Raw genomic sequence first — 15,676 nt, forward strand, 5'->3', positions numbered from 1 at the left:
TTAGTCTTTGTCCACTGTGTTTTGTGACATTGCATGTAGCAGTGTTGTAAATTGTTGGAATCAACTTTACATTACTAAAGACACTTGCATGTTCCTGAGCTCCTATGATCCTACCTAGACTTACTTTTCAACAAAGGATACCAAATGAACAAAATAAATTTGATAACCGAAGTAAATTAGGAAGTTGTTTAAAATGACATGCTCTGTCTGAATCATGAAAGTTTATTTTGGCCTAGACTGTCCCTTTAAATTTTGAATTTATTTTCCCTTTAATTTGTTTTTAATTTTGTAAGTCAGTTTTACAAAGGTTTTGTCAGTAAATCTGCAGTCTTTTGATGCTACTGTGCCCATATCTTTACATCTGTGTACTGACCAAACAAACTAACATTTACAGTGACACTGATGAGGTTTTATGTAAGTTTCAGAAAACGTAGTTTCATAATAAAGATAGTGTACAAAATTAAACTAAAAAGTTCCAACTGACTTCAATTATAAGACCCTGCAATACTATCTAACCCCTGCAACAAGGTTAAATAAACACACAGTTAAAGTACTGCTTTGGAGCTGCAGAACATTGCTGGTCTCTGACGCAATCAGTAGCAGTAGTCACACTACCCAGTTGTGGTGATTGGGTGACCAGCAGTTTCTGCATCTCTTGAGCAGTACTTTAATTCTGTGTTTCTATCCTTTTACAGGGTCACTAGAGTTAAAATGACATGCTATAACCAAATTAATATAATGTATTCACTATAGTGTGACTTTACTAAATGATAACAAGAGAAAGGGATATATAGGGCAAAATTCAGTAAAGTGTTGTCTTTAAATTGTATACTGTATTAAAATTGTGTAACATCTATTTTGACTTCAATACACTTAAAGAGACATGAAACCCAATTTTCTTATTTCATTATTTAGAAAGAGCAAGCAGTTTAAAACAACTTTCCAATTTACTTCTATTATCTAATTTGCATCCTATCTAAATAGACTCAGTAGCTGCTGATTGGTGGCTGCACATAGATGACTTGTGTTATTGGCTCACCCATGTGGATTGCTAATTCTTCAACAAAGGATATCTAAAGAATGAAGCAAATTGGATAATAGAAGTAAATTGGAATGTTGTTTAAAATTGTATTCTCTATATGAATTACAAAAGAAACATTTGGGTTTCATGTCCCTTTAAATACGTAGTGGCCTTTACAGCTCTCAAACTTACTGAAGATCAGTTCTGCTCGGCCCTGGCTGTCAGGCTACAACCAGAAACAACAACCTAGTTCCTCAGCAGCGGGAGAATACTAAGGTGAGTAGTATACAGGATCTCACAAAAGTGAGTGCACCCCTCACATTGTTGTAAATATTTTATTATATCTTTTCATGTGACAACACTGAAGAAATGACACTTTGCTACAATGTAAAGTAGTGAGTGTACAGCCTGTATAACAGTGTAAATGTGCTGTCCCCTCAAAATAACTCAACACACAGCCATTAATGTCTAAACCGTTGGCAACAAAAGTGAGTACACCCCTAAGTGGAAAAGCCATTTTCCCTCCCCGGTGTCATGTGACTCGTTAGTGTTACAAGGTCTCAGGTGTGAATGGGTAGTAGGTGTGTTAAATTTGGTGTTATCGCTCTCACACGCTCTCATTCTTGTCACTGGAAGTTCAACATGGCACCTCATGGCAAAGAATTCTCGGAGGATCTGAAAAAAGGAATTGTTGCTCTACATAAAGATGGCCTAGGCTATAAGAAGAATGCCAAGACCCTGAAACTGAGCTGCAGCACGGTGGGCAAGACCATACAGTGGTTTCACAGGACAGGTTCCACTCAGAACAGGCCTCGCCATGGTCGACCAAAGAAGTTGAGTGCACATGCTCAGCATCATATCCAGAGGTTGTCTTTGGGAAATAGACATATGAGTGCTGCCAGCATTGCAGCAGAGGTTGAAGGGGTGGGGGGGTCAGCCTGTCAGTGCTCAGACCATATACGCAGCACACTGCATCAAATTGGTCTGCATGGCTGTCGTCCCAGAAGGAAGCCTCTTCTAAAGATAATGCACAAGAAAGCCCACAAACAGTTTGCTTAAAACAAGCAGACTAAGGACATGGATTACTGGAGCCATGTCCTGTGGTCCGATGAGACCAAGATAAACTTATTTAGTTCAGATGGTGTCAAGCGTGTGTGGCGGCAACCAGGTGAGGAGTACAAAGACAAGTGTTTCTTGCCTATAGTTAAGCATGGTGGTGGGAGTGTCATGGTCTGGGCCTGCATGAGTGCTGTCGGCACTGGGGAGCTACAGTTCATTAAGGGAACCATGAATGCCAACATGTACTGTGACATACTAAAGCAGAGCATGATCCTCTCCCTTCGGAAACTGGTCCGCAGGGTAGTATTCCAACATGATAAAGACCCCAAACACACCTCCAAGACGACTGCCTAGCTAAAGAAGCTGAGGGTAAAGGTGATGGAATGGCCAAGCAAGTCTCCAGACCTAAACCCTATTGAGCATCTGTGGGGCATCCTCAAACGGAAGGTGGGGGAGCGCAAGATCTCTAACATTCACCAGCTCTGTGATGTCATCATAGAGGAGTAGAAGAGGACTCCAGTGGCAACCTGTGAAGCTCTGGTGAACTCAATGCCCAAGAGGGTTAAGGCAGTGCTGGAAAATAATGGTGGCCACACAAAATACTTTAGGCCCACTTTGGGTATTTCCACTTAGGGGTGTACTCACTTTTGTTGCCAACGGTTTAGACATTAATGGCTGTGTGTTTAGTTATTTTGAGGGGACAGCAAATTTACACAGTTATACAGGCTGTATACTCACTACTGTACATTGTAGCAAAGTGTTATTTCTTCAGTGTTGTCACATGAAAAGATATAATAAAATATTTACAAAAATGTGAGGGGTGCATTCACGTTTGTGAGATACTGTATGTATAAGCTAAGTTTGTGCAGCTATGAACAGCATAGGGAGAGGACATTGATAGAAATGTGAAAATGAGAGATGGAAGGGGAGTTAAATAACAACATTCAGATATGGTTAAGAAAATGACAATCATCATACCTACCAGTTCTATGCAGGATCCCTAATATTTTGACCTTGTTTGTCAAAAATCCCAAATGTTATATTCTATAAGAACAGAAGTCACATTCACTGAGCTATAAAAGCACTTAGGCATTTTCTTGTTACTAGTTTGAACGTCCTCTGTAGCTATATTTATTTTATGGTTAAAGGGACATAAAACAAGTTGGGATAGAGACAAAATATAATAATATGCACTTTAATTACTTTACCTGCAAATTTATACTGCAGTGGCTCGCCATTAACCCTTTCTTTTTATAAAGCTCTAACTCTCCCACACAATTCCTTTTATGGCTGCATCTATATCTATCTTTGCTTTGGTAGAATGCAGAGTTTAAAGGGACAGTATACACTCATTTTGATATAACTGCATGTAACAGACACTACTATAAAGAATAAGATGCACAGATACTGATGTAAAAATACAGTATAAAACTGTTTAAAAACTTACTTAGAAGCTCTCAGTTTAGCTCTGTTGAAAAGGTAGCTGGAAAGCCCACTGCAAGTGGGAAATAAGACACTCCCCCCCCACCCCTTCTTTTGCATATGAAAAGACCCTTTACACAAACAGAAGGAAGCTGGAGTAGGTAGCTGACGGTATTCTCATAAAACTCTGGGGCTTGGTTAGGAGTCTGAAAATCAGAGCAATGTTATTTAAAAATAAGCAAAACTATACATTTAAAAAAAGCAAAAAACTTATGGGCTATATAAATACATCATCTACAAAACATGTATGCAAAGAAAAAATGAGTGTATAATATCCCTTTAACACTCATTATCTGCCAGAGCATGTCTAGAAGCAAATAAGCTCCTGTGAACTCAGTTAAAATACAATGCCTGTGTTTCTGATGTTAAACACTGATGGGGGGGGGGGGGGGGGGCAGACTACTCCAGACAGCAGGGCTATGTAAATAATTTAGCTTATTATTATTTTTTTTATGAAAACTATTTTTACTTAATTAGCCCTTTTAGGATATGCACAGACCTCAAGATGTTTTAGGGAACTTTAAGGGGCAAAAATAAATAAAAATATCCAATGACAACACCTGCAGTAGGAGAGTTGCTTGTTCTACATCATAATAAAAATGGTATAAGTGTCATCAAAAGTGTAGGTGCCTACATTTACAATTCCAGAAGGGGCAGCACCATAAAGCCTGGGTACATGATCATTGGAATACCCTCCTCACAGCAGTAAAAATAGTATTATCCCTCAAAGAAAAAAAAATGCTTCAGAAAACTAAACTAAAAGGCAAAACACAAGTATTACACATTTTGAAGCTATTTCTGTTTTGTTTTTTTCTTTGTTTTTTTTAAACCCTATTTTAGAGGTAATGAGTCATTATTATTTATGTTCCCATACTCTTAACTATCAAAAACTGGAGAATTCATAAAGAAATAAGTCTAATTTGTTGGAGAAAAACAAGTGACACAGCGAGCATATATACACAGATAAGTTACATGGTTTTTATTTCAGTAGCACAGTAAGATCAAGTTGCTGAAGGACAGTACTTACTAAGCATAAAAATAATAGATAGCAAGATCTGTATCACATGTGGGGATTAGCTTCCGGTTCAGCAGTCTCGTTATGAAAACTGACCACGCCCCCTGAATAGGCACTATCATATACTATAACAGTGCAAAGTCTCCAGGTTTGAAGCAGAAGCAGTTACTCTTTGTCATCGGTGGCTGGTGGAGGGAACTATAGTCACTGCTGCAGAGGGGACATCCAGTGCTGGCTTTAGAACTTGGATATGCTATCCTGACATATAAACTTCTCTGTATAGCTCCTTATATGTAAGTACTGAGAATGTTATGGATCAATTCTTATTTAATGTTATTGTTTTTAAGATACATTATAACCCTATAACATTACAGTAACCTGATTCCTTATACAGTAACCTGATTCCTTATACAGTAACCTGATTCCATACAGGTGTAATTGTATTTATATATATTTTTTTTAAATAAAAATAAATGTGTTCTTTTTAATGTCACTTGCATGATCACTGTAACAATATTCACATAATCATGCACCTGTCTCTTAATAAAATATTTCCATATCACTGTATTGGGTGTATAGTGGTTAAACAGGGCTGACTGGCAGGTTTCAGCCTAGGGGGAAAGACATTATGCTAACCCATAATCCACTGGTTGATCCAACCTGCAGAGTTGTTTTATATGAGGATAAAGGATAATCCCAAGGATCAGTGCCCCACATTGCTTCAATGATCAGACATCCCTTTTGGGTAAAATTTGTCCAGTGCATAAAATAGAGGAACTGTCAGAGTCTGGTGTCAGCAGCAACTAAAAATCTGCAGCATATTTTACTGTAACAAATAATAAAATACTGTGACCAAAGCCTATAATGTAGCAGACATAGTGAGACACGATAATTCCTTATGGGGTCTGTGCTGTGATGTAGCAGTTCTGCAAGGTGGTAAAACCTAGAATAGGGCAACTGTATGCACTAACTCGTTCAGATTAAAAGGTAAATAAAGGGAACTTTAAGAAGGTGGAAAAGCAATTTGTAAAGCAATGTTTTCAAAATTAGGAAGACGTAATTCAAGGTTTAGAGCAATACCCAACACTGGGTACATCTTCTTTGCTTTATTCTCTTGGTATCCTTTGTTGAAGAGAAAATGTAGGTAGGCTCATAAGAACTCAGGAACGTGCATGTGTCTAGTATTTATGGCAACAGTGTTTGCAACAATGTATAACACTGCTAGAAACAATGTTGCAAAACACTTGCTATAAAGTACTAAAAGACACGTGCACGCTCCTGAGTTCTTATGAGACTACCTAGATTTATTATTCAACAAGGGATACAAATAGTACAAAGCAAATTGCATAATAGAATTAGAAATTTTTTAAAATTCCATGCTCTATCTGAAATCTGATAGTTTAATTTTGACTTTACTGTCCCTTTTTAATTATGTAAAATCTTTTCAGATACATTTATATTATATTTTATTTTTTCATCAAAAACTGACCAGTTCTTGTGATTAAATGTACGATTTAAATTAGAAAATGTCCTTAGTTTGTAGTTTACTTTTATGTATTACAGACCTACTATTAAAAGGGATTTAAACTCTACACATTTATATTATGCACTTTGGATATACTGTACATGGTTTTTCCATGTAAAATATATTTTTAAACTAAAAGTTAGAGCAGAGCTGGTCTGTGGTCTAAAAACTCACAGGCTTATGAGAAGTCCTGTCCTGCAGAGCTATTGGTGAACAGTGACGAGCCCCACAAAGCCTAGGCACACTTTTTTTTTTTTTTTTTTTTTTTTTTTTATTCAGCACAGGAACATTTGTTTAAAAACAAAACTGTAATATATATATTAAATTTCCTCCTTCAGATTTAACAAATTAAAAAAAGACTTATGCCCTTTTTAAGAACTTATAATAGAGAGCCTGAAAATTGTATTTATATTTCAACAATCAATTAAAACTCATTCCAGCCAATCCCTTTTAAGGGCATTTTGCAGATAATTTGCATTTGTAAAATAATACAACAAAGCTAGAAGTGCAATTCTGCAAGTCAGAATCTTAATGCTGTTGTTATGTTTTAATTCTCAATGTGGCAGTAAAAAAACATGCCTTTTTAAGAGACTATTCAAGTTAATTCTATTATCAAATTTACTTGTTGAAAGCAAACCTAAGTATGCTCAGGCGCAGCAATGCAAAACTAGGTGCTAGCTGGTGTTTGGAGGTTACACACATATGCCGTTATTGGCTGACTAGATGTGTTCAGCTAAGTCTCAGTGGTGCATTGCTCCTCTGGAGCTGACTTTATTTATGTGTTTAACCTGTATGTAGCAGTTAAGCACAAAGCGTTTTCTTTAACTATTGCTTCCATATAACAAAGAGGAATTTTATTTTTGTATTTTTATGTCCCTTTAATAAAGCATGTAACATGTTTTATTTTACATAACTTGCTGTGTACCAGTAAACACATGATTTTACTAAGTTGTTATTTAGTATACTAATTGCATCCAGGTTATTCTTGATGAAAAAATTTAAATTGTTCTATTCTGTAATAGGGTAATGGACCGTGGACCTGATTCTCTAAAGATGCCTTTAGTCAATTCAGAATATAACCAGGCTGCAGAGCGGGATGGTTGTAACGTTGTTTTTTATGTTATGTGCGGGTACATTCCAGATGCAGGGGGTATAGCGAGCACAGGTTTAGAGGCAGGGACGGCTCTGTGTAGTGCAGCACACATTTGGACTCGTGCTGAAAGTTAAGTATCTATTTATTTTTTTTCACTTTAAAGTTTAAACTTTATTTCAAAGCCTTTGCGGTGTGCGCAGCACGGTGCCGTACCCTGCAGGCACTTACAGACTGAACCGGCGTTGGATGCAGCCTGCAGGAGGAACACAGCGGTTTTTTTTTTTTTCCTTTGCTGCCCTGCAAACTTTATATATTTAAGTTTGCGCGGCAGCAAAGCGGGAAAAAAAACGCTGTGCCACCCGGTATCTAAAATCCTGGGTCAATATTTGCACAAGACAAGACCCCAGCCCAGTACCGTATTGGCTCCCGATAGTCAGAGGCCTCCTGCGATCTCACCCACGTGTGGATGGTTGTATGCATGCCGCAGTAGGCTGTTACTCAGCGGACTCTCCGCTCCAGACAAACAAGAAGCGTTCAATGCCCGCTCTCTCTAATTGGTACTTCCAATAGAGATGGGATTGGCTATTTCAATCAAGCAAAAGTGGCAGGTGGGCGTGTATTATGGGCTACGTCACATGCAGTAGGGTCTGTACACTCTGGAGTTATAACTTATTACATTATGGCGGCGGCTCTCTGCCGATGCGCTCTCAAAGTGAGTAGAACTTTGCTGCTCAGTCTCCACACACTTCTGCAACTGCCCCAGTAAATACCGTCTGCCTGATGAGCCTGTCAGTCTGCCTCTGTGACGGCGGCACACCTGATGATCTCTCATGGCACATTAGTGTGTTTCGGCACAGTGGTTGAAATCACTGCCCTAAGTGATTGTTTTAAATGCAATTTGTACATTGAGGACGGTGTATCTCATTAAAGGGACAGTCTACATGAAAACTATTGTAGCTAATCCCTATATTACCCATTACCCAGTTTTGCATAAACAACACGGTTATATTAATATACTATTTACATCTGTGATTACCTTGTATGTAAGCCTCAGCAAACTGCCCGCTTATTGCAGTGCTTTTTACAAATTTTGTATTTTAGCGAAATAGTGCTGGTTCCTGCAATACCCCACGGGAGTGAGCACAATGTTATTTATATGGCACGTATGAACTAGCACTGTCTGGCTGTGAAAAGCTAATAAATTACTCTGAGAAAAGAGGCGGCCTATAGAGGCTTAGAAACACCTAGAGGTTTAAAAGTTATAAAGTATATTAATATAACAATGTTGGTTGTGCAAAGCTGGGGAATGGGTAGTAAAGACGTTATATATCTTTTTAAACAATAAAAAAAAAATCAAATAGACTGTCCCTTTAAGGGGAATTCAATCATTTGCTTTATGTTACGGAGACACACTAGCTTTACAATTTAATGCTCAGTAAAATACGCTGATTTCTCTCCATACTAGCAGGTTTTTGAGTATCGGCTTGGGTGGCTGTTGTGTTTTTTTTTTTTTGTTTGTTTGGTTTTTTTGTTTGTTTTTTTCTTCCCTTTTTCTCTCTCTTTTTGAATTTTAAGAGGTTTTGCAGAATCTCTGCCTGAGCAATAATCACAACCCGTTCTGAGACCAGCTCACAAAGAAGGCTGATCACTAAATACGAGTTGACCTGGAATTTCCAGCGACAACTTGACCTTGGGTGTTAAATTCCAGAAAGATGTAAAGCTGTAGAAATACCAGCCTCTTGTGCTGTAATACTTTGTCTCAAACAAAAGGATTTTTTTTTTTAATATTTTGAAATTTTAGAGAGAAGGCATAATTTAGTGAACACATGATTAACCAGAAGTATCTTATTACCTGCAATAATTTTACATTATTAAAGGGACAGTCTAGTCAAAATTAAACTTTTAGGATTCAGATAGGGCATGCAATTTTAAACAACTTTCCAATTTACTTTTATCAATACATTTGCTTTGGTATTTGTTGTGGAAAGCTAAACCTAGGAAGGCACATAAGCTAATTTCTAAGCAGTTGATTCAAGTGCATTTTGACAGATACTGTTAGTTCATGTGTGTTATATAGATAACATTGTGCTCACTCCCGTGGATAATTAGAGTCAGCACTGATAGGCTAAAATTAATGTCTGTCAAAAGATCTGAGATAAGGGGACAGTCTGCATAGGCTTAGAAACAAGGTAATCAGAGGTAAAACGTGTTTTAATATAACAGTGTTGATTGGACAAAACTGGGGAATGGGTAATAAAGGGATTATTCATCTTGTTTAACAATACAAATTCTGGAGTAGACTGTCCCTTTTAACTTGTGTAAAAAAAAATGATAAAATTATTATTATAAAAGTGAGAATTAATAATACATTTAATAATTACATTTTTAATTCATCGTTCAACTTTTTTTCAACCTGATCACTAATATAACATATGTCTTGTGCTGTCCAGCTGTGTGTTGATCCTGAACAAGGAGAGCAAAAAGAAAGAGGATAGCACAGGGCCTGGCTTTCACGTTGCCTGACAGCCAGGCAGATTGTGATAAAAGGCGGCACCTTTGTACAATACAACCAGTGCCACCAAAACACATGGTAATGTTTATTAGGTTGGTGACCCCAGTTGTAATCATTTTCAAATTATTTTTTTTGTTTTTTACTTTTTTATTTTTATTTATATCTCTACAGAATTCTATAGATCAGTGTTCCCAGTAGAGAATGTTCAAAGCACATCATAGAGACTGGCACTCTGGATTTTAATTCACAAAAAAAGTGTGCTGCTATACAAAGACATATAGGTCGATATACAAAATAAATAAAAAAAATTAAAGTGCTTTTAAAAGGACAGTCTACTCCCAGAATTTGTATTGTTTAAAAGATAGATAATACCTTTTATTCTCTAGTTTTGCATAACCATCATGGTTATATTAATACACTTTTTACCTCTGTGATTACCTTGTATCTAATCCTCTACAGACTGCCCCCTTATTTCAGTTCTTTTTACAAACTTACCTTTTAGCCAGTCAGTGCCAGTCAGAATAACAAGAGAACAAAGCAAAATTGATGATAAATGTAAATGGGAAAGTTGTTTAAAATTGCATGCCCTGTCTGAATCATGAAAGTTTAATTTTGACTAGACTGTCCCTTTAAATGTTCATGTTAATACATATCACTTGCACTTGTGAATACTTTAATAATATGTAAAGTATTTAGTTAGTTTACCATCAATTTTAAAGGAACATGTTGCCCATATACTAAATCACTTGAAAATGATGCAGCATATCTGTAAAACGCTGACTAAAAATATCCCAAAAATGAATATTTTACCTCAAAATTTCTTCAGCTCACTAGAGAAAGTGAGATTGTGAGAAGTTACCTTCAGCTTCTGTTTTTACTCTCATGGTGGAAAAACAAAACAGCCAATCAGCATTATCAGTGCTTCAAACTTTGGTTTACTGTGATCTTGTGAGATTGCACCATAATCTTGTAAAATGTATGTTCTACTACATGTCCGGGACAAGCATCCTGATTGGCTGCACAAAGTCATTTACAATAAGATGGGGCTACTAAGCAGATTTTGAAGTAAATGTATTCTTGTGTTTTTTTGTTTTTGTTTTTTTTACATAAAGATGTTCATGTAATATTTTCTATTCAGCTTTACAGATTTTCTGCAGCACCTTCAAGTGGTTCAGCATTTTGGGGTGGCATCTCCCTTTAGCTTTGCTGGTATTGGGTGCATTTTTATAACATCAATTCCAGGTATAATGCATATAAAAAGCATTACTTGTGTGTGCGCAGGGACTCTGTTTGGGAAGTACACTCTGTGCATGGAGCATACTGACCAATCACATACTGACCTATCAATCACATACTGACCAATCACTGTATTCTGCTGACAATTTTGTCTCTTTAAAAAAAAGAATGCTTCTAGTGTTCACTGGTTTGCGCAAGACAGAGGAACAATCTGCATTAACAGTTTGCACCTGCCCAGTGACGTGTATGTAGGCACAATGTGACTTTATATGGTAAATGCTAGACTGGAAGCAGTATGCAGTCAGACCTCTCATACGCAAGCTTATATGTGGGGAAGTTCTATAATGTCTCATGTGCTTTGCACAAAGTGTGCGCTGGGGGTAAGTTAGTTGCCACCTCAAGCATGAATTACACATGCTGCAGGGTGTGCAGTGAGGAACATGCACTGTGCCTCTGTACAGCGCTATTCATGTTTCTCCCTGCACCATGTATAACTCATAACTGTTTGGGAAAACAAGGACTACGTAATGTTAAAAAAAATAAATAATAATTTTTCCTTTTAGTGGGACTTTTAAGAGTCTCCCTTTTTAAATACTTTATTTTAAGGTTGATTTTTCAGATAGAGGATACCATTTTAAAGAACTTTCCAGTTTGATTTTATTTTGAAATTTGCTTCATTATGTTGGCATCCTTTGTTGAAGGAGCAGCACTACGCTACTAGCTGAAAGCATTCAGGGAGCCAATGACACGAGGCAGCTACTTTCAAAGTGTACATTGCTGATTCTCCAACAAAGAATACCAAGATAATGAATCAAAATAGATAACTGAAGTATACTGAAAAGTTATTTAATATTGCTCTGCATCATAAAACTTTAATTTTGACTTTACTGTATTAAAAATGGTTCAGTTAGGTTCATTCTTGCAATTGAAACAGCTTGTTTTGCTAGTTGAAATCACCACCCATAAAGAAACGGTCCTTAATATACAATATAATTGACCTTAGTGTATACAGTGAGATTCAATAAGGTTCTCGTAGGAGCAATCATATGAACTAATTCCTTAAAAAGTTAGATTTAGGTTGCGGTAGCTCGGTAGGCTTCAGTGCAAAATTAGCAGGGCCGGAAACGCTTATACTCCCTAGGGAGCCAGCGTGTAACACTCACAGTTCTTGCAGAAAATCACCACAGATTGTTCCAATACAGTACCGCCGCACCTCTGGAAACTAGGGAAAACCAGCCTCGTCCTCACTCCTTTCCGAAACTGCAAGCCAGTGAACTTTTGTTATTGAACACTGTTATGTTTTTAACATGACCATTAAAGTTGGACCTTTTTATCTGAAGCTCCGGATATATTGGATTATTTCTTTCTATCACCTCTATCTCTATCATCTCTATCTCGAGAGAGAGCGCGTTTAATACTCTGGATTGAAAACCCATTAACAGGGAACTTATTTTACAGTACAGCTTTTAAAGGGGCACTAAACTCAAAAATGTTCTTTCATGATTCAAGTAGAGAATACAATTTTTAACATTCCAATTTAGTTCTATTATCTAATTTGCTTCATCCTTTAGGTATACTTTATTGAAGAAATAGCAATACACATGGGTGAGCCAATCACACGCGGCATCTATGTGCAGCAACCAATAAGCAGCTACTGAGCCTATCTAGATATGCTTTTCAGCAAAGTATATCAAGAGAATGAAAAAAATTAGATAATATAAGTAAATTAGAAAGTTGTTTAAAATCACATGCTCTTTCTAAATCATGAAAGAAAAAATTTGGGTTTCATGTACCTTTTTAAGATGTAAAACTCCAATAAAGAAGCCTTGCTTTGTTTTTGTTTTAGAAAATGGTATATGCCCTTTAATTAGCTTTGTGTTCTTTTGATATTTTAGTGTCTATTGATTATATGATGTTTGTATTCACATTATGGAACAGTTGCATCTTTAATTAATTTAAGCATGTCACAACCTGTGGATAATTGTACCAGAAGCATTTCAGTGTGATACAGATAATTTGTTGCATCAAGAAGTTCTATAAATACGTGTAATATATAACCCTAATATTTACAACTTTAAAAGTAAATCTGTATTAAACAGCTTATATCTTACCTTGTGGTAACAACGCATTTTGTTACAAAGAGTTTAATGAGGCTGTTAACAAATCCAATAGAATCTAGAACTTTGTGGCTTATTTGTGTTTGTTTTTTAAGACAAATTTTAAACCTCATGATGCATTTTAACCCTTCATACCTCCTTCAGCGATTTGGCCTTTTCACTAAAACGGGACACAGCTGCACTTTTTGTTTCTGCAATTTGCTTATAACATTGTAGCATATGCAGATAGTGTGTCTGGGCTACACAGTGTCATGCAATGGTTGCCCATGCACTCAGGCAGGGTTTTTTTTTTTCCCATCATAGACTAGACAGCCAATCAGAAGCTGTAGCTCATGCCCCTTTCAGACTAGTAGGACACACTCCTATTTCCCTGTTTAATGGGCATTTTTGAGAGAATGAGGAAGCTATGAACCCAGAGCACTTGGGATTCAGTATTTACTTTTCTACAGTGCAGTTTGAGAGCACACCCTACTGTTTGTAAATGGGCCAGCTGTACATCTTCTGATTGGCTGTACTGCCTCATAAAACATTACCTCAGTAATTGTGGGGCCGATCCATGGGGTAAGTAAAAGACCTCCAAGTGGTTAAAAACGTAAATGAAAGGTGCTCTGAGCTGTTGGGCACAGTAAGTGTTACAAATAGTTCTGCTATGTAGTTGTGGTTTAGTGTCCCTTTAAATAGTTTCATCAGATCCTTCATCCTCACAAACCATTTAGTGCCATGTTTGTTTGTTCTAAACCCAGATAAGGAAGCATGGCCAATTATAATTAAAGGGACAGTAAAGCCAAAATTAAACATTCATGATCCATACAGCATGCAAGTTTAAATAAGTTTCCAATACTTCTGTTATCTAGATTGCTTCTTTCACTGGTATTCTTTTGTTGAAGAAGCAGCAATATGTTACTGGGAGCTAGCTGCTGATTGGCTGCACATTAATTTTTGTCATAGGCTCACCTGTAGTGTTCAGCTAGCTCCCAATAGTGTATTGCTGTCCCTAAGCCTACCTAGGTATACTTTTTAAACAATAGATAGCAAGAGAACAAAGCAAGCGAGATAATAGAAGTAAATTGGAAAATTGTTAAAAATTGCATTCTCTCTTTCGGACCTCACTGCCACTAAGACAGATCAAGTTAAACAATGTTGTTTAAAAAATCTTCCTGGGGGGGCGGAGCCAACTACGGAGCTGTCAGGACGTGCAGAGCTGGAGCTCTCCTGATATCATCACCCAAAACTCATCTAAAACAACTAGTAAGCTCCCCAAATCCCCCTTAATTGGCATTAATTTCCCCACTTACTCTTACACCCTATCCCTGGGTCACTCATCTGGCTCCGGACGATTTCTATACTTCCTAAGACCTTCTCCTCTGTTCCCCTACACCTGCATCCTCATATAATACCCTTACCGGACACCGGAGATAACTCCTCGCTCATCGCTACCCTACCAGCTCCTCCGAGACCACCCGATGGTGATTTGACCACCCCACAGCATTCTGCCTGTCTGCCGCTATCTAAACAGCTGAGGCGGCTCCACAGAAAAGCCCGCGAACGGCGGCCATCTTGTTCAGGCTCCCCTGTGTATTCACTGCCGCACGGGACCACGGAGCTCATTACCACTCTGTGAGCACTCACCTCACCTTTGCCGGCCTCACACGCTGGACACTTTGCAACTGAGACCCGCTCCCTCTCACAGCCCTGACAGGCATTCCGGATCGCACACAGCCCTGCAAAACTACAGATCTGAACAGACGCTGACAGATCTGCAGATACATTCGCTGCCATCATCATACCGGCTTTTCCTGTCATTACACCGGAGTGAGTACATGTTTAACTATGGTTACATGGGGGTAGAATTATTCATCTCAGTGCCTGTTAATTATACTGCTCATCGGCATAATCCCCCCCCCTTTCAGCAGAATTGAAACAATTACTGGTATGTGACATCCCTGCATGCATGAGGCCTGAGACTTCTCTCCAGACCGTCTGATTTTCATCTAGCAGCCTCTTGCTCTCACATTACTGGCAGTACAGTGGGACCTATAACTGAGCCTCTGCAAATAATCTCATTACCCTTATATTTTCTTCTGCAGTGCTCATCTAATACCTACATTCTTACTCCAGATTATAAGGCTACCCTTCATAGGGATACCACAGTGCAGAACAGTGCAGAACTCTTACACTGATACCACATAGACTGCGCTAGATACCTCTAAAGAATATCCCCCTCTCCCACCTTTCCCGCGCCCATCCATAGGCGCGGGTCATATCCAAATCCCTTTTACCGGTCTCACCCAGAGGTGGTATATTTCCTGGAGAGGGGAAGACATTCATTCATCCATACCCTAATCTAGAAGCAGGTTTAAGGTTTTTCTTCCTCTGCATATAACAAAGAGAATGAAGGGCTAGGGCATCATGCTCTAAGAGGAGCGGGGCGGGTGCTCCCCCCAATTATCAATTCTATCTGGATAGCAGTCGCTTTTTTTTTTTCTCTGTGTTTTTTTTGTATCTTTTTTTATCTCCATCATGGCACAATCTATCAAAAGAAAGCCAAAGCATCAGGACAATCCTAAGAGGACCCTCACAGACCACTTTCACAGCAAAAATTTCTCGGACCCAGAT

General features: G+C 37.9%; 1 protein-coding gene across 1 annotated transcript in view; it reads left to right on the forward strand.

The window, feature by feature from the left end:
* Positions 1–4,735: 4,735 nt before the first annotated feature.
* PRXL2A (peroxiredoxin like 2A) overlaps positions 4,736–15,676 on the forward strand; it is an 86,707-nt gene continuing 75,766 nt past the window's right edge. Inside the window, exon 1 of the mRNA XM_053692065.1 lies at positions 4,736–4,870. The gene's annotated coding sequence lies outside the window, so the exon portion shown is untranslated. The remainder of the gene's footprint in view (positions 4,871–15,676) is intronic.

The sequence above is a fragment of the Bombina bombina genome, chromosome 9, assembly GCF_027579735.1.
Source record: "Bombina bombina isolate aBomBom1 chromosome 9, aBomBom1.pri, whole genome shotgun sequence".
NCBI classification, from domain to species: domain Eukaryota; kingdom Metazoa; phylum Chordata; class Amphibia; order Anura; family Bombinatoridae; genus Bombina; species Bombina bombina.